The sequence below is a fragment of the Hevea brasiliensis genome, chromosome 9 (assembly GCF_030052815.1).
Source record: "Hevea brasiliensis isolate MT/VB/25A 57/8 chromosome 9, ASM3005281v1, whole genome shotgun sequence".
Taxonomy (NCBI): domain Eukaryota; kingdom Viridiplantae; phylum Streptophyta; class Magnoliopsida; order Malpighiales; family Euphorbiaceae; genus Hevea; species Hevea brasiliensis.
In genome coordinates this window covers 6,282,470-6,289,175 of record NC_079501.1, presented here as the reverse complement: position 1 = coordinate 6,289,175, position 6,706 = coordinate 6,282,470, and the positions used below count along the sequence as shown (strand labels likewise).

At 41.0% G+C, this 6,706-nt stretch overlaps 1 pseudogene; it reads right to left on the bottom strand.

Annotated features, from left to right (window-relative positions):
• Positions 1-315: 315 nt before the first annotated feature.
• Positions 316-5,416, bottom strand: LOC110653629 (probable beta-D-xylosidase 2; annotated as a pseudogene).
• Between the last annotated feature and the right edge of the window lie 1,290 nt (positions 5,417-6,706).

Genomic DNA, 6,706 nt, shown 5'->3' with positions numbered 1-6,706 from the left:
TAATGTAGAAAATACAATTTTAAATTAATGCACTCCATTACTTCTACATATTAATTTCAAATATATCATTATGAATTTAAATTTTTCCTTAATGGATTAGTATTATTTTAATTTATTTTACTAATTATTTATTAGTTAATCTATCTAAAGTTTTTTTTTCATTAAAAAACTTTCAAATTCTTATTATAAAAGAATTATATGTACAATAAATTTACATATTACTAATCACATATAATATATATTCTTTTTATTAAAAAATATATCTTATTAGGAAATATTTCTAAGAAAATGCTATTATCAATTTTCCAAGCATGAACTAGTAGTTAATATGAAATATTCTCTGGTTCTGGAACCACTACTGTCATTATGGAGAATCACATCTATGATATATATCACCTTTAGATTGAGTAAAGAAGCAATGCTTAGTAGTTTAGAGAGATATTGTAAACCCTCTCTCTCTAATAGTTTAGAGAGACACTCTCTGTATGGGTGAGTTCATCTGAAACAATAGTCTCGTTTTTTTACCAAGATTTTTGTCGATCGCCCCCTGCCCGTTCCCGGTGGGGGATGGCTTTCCTTCTCCTCGTCGGACATGGTTCTGCCTTCCCATCTCCGATGGAGTTGAATATAGGTTTACGGGTTGGTTTTTCTTATATGCAGGTCTGGATTATCTTGAGAGGGCCTTCAACAACCTGCGTTAGTTTGGTTTGTGGTTTTGTGGTGATGGATCTATCCTTCTATGGCCGCGTTTTCCGTTTGTTAGTAGGTCATGCAATCAAACATCGGCGTGCTTCCCTTGGCTTGTGATAGTGTGAGGATGGGATTGTGAGTAAGGATGGCACCTTCCTCCACTGATGATGCGATGCTTTGATGGCGCTTCTTTCCTTTGGCTTGGGGTTCTTCTTTGACCTTCAGATTCTTGAGCTATATAAGACGTATGTGGTAGTGGTACTCCTTGGGTTTTAATGAGTTGTTTAAGTCTTTTATGGCGTTTATTGTTGGGAGATTCATTGTGTTTCTTTGCCTAGCTTGGTGTTCGGGGTCGTCTTTGCCAGTAAAACGATAGGGCGGCATGTCTTGGCAGCTGCTGGTCGGTTCAGGTTGTCTAGGTCGAAGAACCGGATGTAAATTTGGGTTCCTTGCAACATATTGGGCCTAACTTTGGTGGATTTAGGTGTTATATTTTATATTTGGACTCTTTTTGTACTTGGGAGTCAGAACTTTTTAAATTAATGAAATATCTTTCTCACTATTGATAAAAAAAAAAATGATTAATCTCGACGAGTGTGTTGATTCCAAGCCTATCCACAACACTCAGGTACTTGCGCACATGTACGTTGATTTTCACTCTTTGTTGTGTCCCTGCGGTAACATGCACACATGTACTGCCGGTGGTTTAGAGTAGACTAGCAATGTGTCAGTTCCATCTTTGGAGCCAACATTTTTCACATCTACTTCAATTCCTAATGAGAGCCTGTTACATCTTCTATGTGTGACACTAATTGCCTTCCCTAAAATGGTTGTGTTTCTGTAGTTGCGCCGGTGTCCATCGAGGGGTACTGAAACCATGCCGGGTGCGCTAGCTATGGTGTGAACAAAGACTGCGTAGCTCAATCCGTGCCCAAATGGATACACCACTTTACCTTTATAAAATCTATATGTTCTGCCAGGATACCCCTTTGATCGGCTTGACCTCATCGCCATCTCTGTCATTGGTAGGTTTGTGATATAATCTTGTGGGTACCATGCCATAGGCAGCTTCCCTCCTAAAAAAAAAGGAAAAAAAAAAAAAAAAACATATAAGTAATCGTGACTCACCATTAGCTCAATGGAATTTCCAAAAAAGCGCACTAAAAGCAAACCTGGGTTCGTTGTTCCAAACAAGACATCCGCGATGGCAGCTTCACCTGCTTGGCCAGATAACCGGCCCATAAGATGGCAGAGATTTTTGGATCATTCATAGGGAAAGACACATCAATGGGCCCACCATGTCACGGGTCCACTTCTTAGCTCGGACAGTAGTCCCGTGCGGCGCCTAGACTTCCACCCAATCTAGGCCAGCCTACTCGTATTCAAGGGTGTTTCCCCCTTTCAAAGGATCTCAAGTGTTCTTATCGAGGGTCTTTCAAGTATCTAGCCCGATCCTCGAGCATTGATATTCCATGTAGCACGATGTCGCCCTTCATCGTGTACATCCTCCAGCATCTACCGAAAACCTAGCAACATGCATCATCCGAAAGCAAGGTAATAAGCAACATCCGACCGTATGGCTGAACCCAAAGCCAATATAGAATATTTGTTCCCCTATACCGAGTAGCATCATTGGCCCGTATACCGAGCAACATCGTCGGCCTTATACCGAAACCTCGGGCCTAGGAGAGACGCGCACTACAAGCCCCTCGGCCTTGTAGTGTCCATGAAGCTCCTTCTTCATGGAGACACCGAGTCCCTATCTCTCGAGAGCTCGATGCCCGCCGCCTAGTACAATGAGTACGTAGGGAGCTCACTTAGAGTCACGCCCTTGCGCCAGTGACCCCGGGGATGGTGGAGAGCTTGACACCAAATTCGGAGACTAGCTGGGCCCGATCGTGCCCGACCGTGCTCACCCGTGGCCAACTAGTCTCACCCCCCTAAAGAGCATTAGGAGCATAGTGACCTCTGGCAGGAGGAGACATCAGTATGTCTCACCCATCACACCCCCCTGCACTTTCCCATATTTATAAAAGTGTCCGCCAAACTTCTCATTCTCATCAATCGTGCCCTTACACCATCTTATTGGCCTACGGCTTGGCTGGGTTTGGCCAATCCTCGTGGGGTAACGGACTGTCCCCCTTACACACCAGACGTCAAGACCAAAATGGTTGGACCACTAGAGCCTATGGCAACCTTGGATACAAGCTCTTGTTGGCGTCCTGGAAGAAGAAGCCCAGCCGATCTCTAAACTCTGCCTCGATTGGTCAAGCCCCATCACTAGAACTGTTGCATCGGCCTGGCTGGCAGCACTAATAGCTCCACCAAATAGTTGGTCGCTGAAGCAGGCCACATCTGCACAACCCTGTTGGTAAATTGTCTTGGCGTAACTCTCTATTCCTTGAAGTGGCGTGGCATGTCCACAACCACAAGCAACACCTAATGGGCTCAAAGACATGAAAAATGTTGAACCGCCATTTTTTATTCTCTATAAATTAAGAACCAGGGATCCAGGGTGGTTAAAACTTACCAGCATAATTCCCAATCATGGTAACACTAACATTGGAATTAGGCCCAATTATGGCAATGGTGCGATGACGACGAGTGGATAATGCCAATGGAGGACCATGATTATTCAAAAGAACAATGCCTTGTCTAGCCGCTTGGATGGCTAGCACTTGGTGAGCCGGGGTGCACACGTCTTTTGGACCTAGGCTCCCGTATGGTTGTGCTGATGGCTCACCATCAAACATCCCTAGCCTCATCTGGATGGTTAGCGTATTAAGCAAGGCAACATTTATGTCAGCTTCGCTTAGGAGGCCTCTTTTAACCGCAACCTCTGTATGCATTTCAAGGAATGGACCACAGTCTAAATCCAAACCTGCAAGTATAAAATTAACCGAGTTGTGAGTGGCCCAGTCAATAATTAGGCATCCAATTTAATCAAGAAAGATGGCTAGCCTGCTTTGATGGCATCAGCAGCAGCTTCTTCAGGAGTTGATGTATAGTGTTGCTGATTGAATAAACACCAACTGAATCACAATCTGAAACAATATACCTGTGAATAACATTGCAAGAGTTGATTTGATGAAAATCAGAATTTATAATGATATTCATGATAATCGCAAGATTGTTACCCATTGAGTGCGAAGAGTCTTCCGCAGCAGATTGGGGTCAGCACAAGTGGGGATGCCATTTACCTGGTTATAGGAGCACATCACACTCGCTACCTTTCCCTCCTTCACACACATCTTGAACGGTACATCAAATGTGTCCTCCATGTCCTGCTTGCTTACCTGTTTCTCAAGCCATCTTTTCTTTTCAAAAATTTCATTAAGAAAAAACAAACAAGTTGAAGAGCCACAGTGAAAATGTAACTTGGCATTGAAGTGAAAGCGATCCACTCCATTCCAATTATCGAGGTCATAAGCAGTGAAGTGCTTACAGCAAGCAGCAACCTTCGAACGGTCACCTTTGTTTTCCTGTAGACCCCTAACGTATCTAGATGCATATGTACCTACTACTAAAGGATCTTCACCGGGAGTCTCCTGTCCCCGGCGCCATCTTGGGTCTCTAAAAATATTGACGTTTGGGCTCCAATATGTAACTCTAGCCATCCCTCCGTTATACATCGCTCTAGCTTCATCTGACATCACCTACGTATATACACATGCCTTACTTCACCATCTAATCTAATATAAGAGAATGAGCAATTTTCAATTTTGTTAAATCACCAAAAGATAAAGTAAGCTTTGTAAAGAGGAAAATATATAATTTGGCTTTGTATGGCTATCCAATACATATGGTAATTAGGTTAAGGAATTAATTAATAATAAGTTGCTGCAGGCCATTGATTTATACAGTTTGGCACATTGCTTTTTCAGGTATTCTTGTAGTAGTAAATAATCTAATTATGTAAGAAATTTTGCATAAAAAATAATATGTATGAAATTTATGGCTTTAAAAGTACATAGAAATTATAATTGAATCTACCATTACCCAGCATGAAATTGCAACAGAAAGCTGCACAAAAACACACACGTACGCTAGGCACTATGCAGGCTGCAGGTTGTGGTTTACATGACAAGAAAAAAAGTTGCAGTTAAAAAATAAAAGTTTAATTAGCTTTCCTTCCAAAGGAAAAAAACTGAAAACTGTTCCATCTAGCTCACATATCAAAAAGAAACTTAAACCATAACTAAAAGAAAACAACAGAAATCTATAGCTCATAATATATTACCTCTAGATTATACAAATAAATAAATAAATATTTATATGTATGAGTTGAAAATCTCACCCGTCCAATTGCCTCCCACAGTGTAGCATTGAAAGAAGCAGCTGTAGTGATCACTTGAGGGAAGCTAGTGGCCTCAGGGAAGCCTTCACCGAACTTAGTCCCTGGACCCACATTGGAAACCCCATGAAGAGCCTCAGACCACCACTCATACCTGTTAATCCCAAGCCGGGAAACTGCAGCAGTATTATTAACTAGCAACCCAAACTTCTCTGACAATGTCAATCTGCCAATAAGGTCCCCAACTCTATCCTGTATGGGCAGCTTCAATTGACAGAAGGGCATGTTCCTCGTGGCTTCATCTTTTACGTTGCAGGCAAATGGCTCCAGGGCCTGACTGGCGTGCCAAGAAACACCCAAGAAGAGAAGCGAGAAAACAAGGAGGGGTGTGGAACTGGAAACCACGTTGGGAAAAGAACGGTGAAAATATTTTCAAATGAGGATGGAGGACAAGGGAGGTGAATAAGTAGTATATATAGGCAAGTGATGATTTAGGAGCACAACTTTGATTTGGTGACCTACAGCTGTTTTGAAGACAGAATAAGCTAGCTTTTTTATTTTTCTTTCTGGGTGGTGACCTACAGCTTCGGGAGAGATATATTGGTGAACGTATTTCACAACTGAACTTAGAGAGACCTTACCTGCCCGTTTTGAAGAGTGAGACCCTGGGGGTCTATGGGTCTATAATATGTGCAAGCGGGCATGTTTCTATTGTGGACATGGCATCCAATTGATCAGTTCAGTTGGAGGTTAGATCATCCAATTGACGAAAAGTGCCACTAATAAATGATAATATTAATTTCCTCAAATTTTCTTTGCTCAATCTGAAAATTTTCTTCTACTGGCTGGCAAGCATAGAACTTTTACATTTCAGCCAATGGTTCGGTAAGAAATAGAGTTTAAGGAAGCATTAATTATATAATAATATAAATTAATAATTCTAAATGTATTAATAATAAAAATAATTAAAAAAATCTCTTTGTTATTTTCCTTTCTTTTATTTGATTAGAAGGAAAATAAAGGAAGATAATAAAGAGAAAGCAATTATAATATAAAAAATATATATATATTTTCTTTCCTTTTACGATTTCCCCCCTTATCCAAAAAAAGAAAAATCCCAATTTACCTGTAACACCCCTGATTTTTTTTTATATATTATTATTGGGCTTCGTGTAGGTATCCTCAATTCGCGGAAATTCGACAGTTGTCCGGATCTGTGAATTTCCGGCCAGACAGACCAGCTACCGGAAAAGTCTCCGAATTGGATCGAGGTTTTGGCTACCCCACCATTGTCAGGCATCCCGAGCGCATTCCCGAAGTCGGAATCGGCAAAGGTAAACCCGAACCTTGCTTTTTCGTAATTTTCTAGTGCTTAAATAGGATTGAAAATCCATAAAATATTCGTGGTAGCTTAGAAAATTACGATTCTTTTTGCAATAGCTTAGTAATATTTTTAAGGACAGCGGGGCAGAGTTTTATAATTTTTAGAGCTTATTTGAGCAGTTTTTGCAAAAATGATCAATTATAAGGACTAAATTGAAATTTTACATATTGTGATGAATGATTGATTTGATGGGCCCAGGAGGGGCTGTGTGATGTGATTGAGTTGTGGATATATGGATTGTGGATATAGAAGTGTGTTTTGAGCCCTTTTGCAGGTTGGGTAGGTCCTAGGTATAGGGGAGGTTCTGCCGAATTTTCGGCACGACTTAGGACGTATTG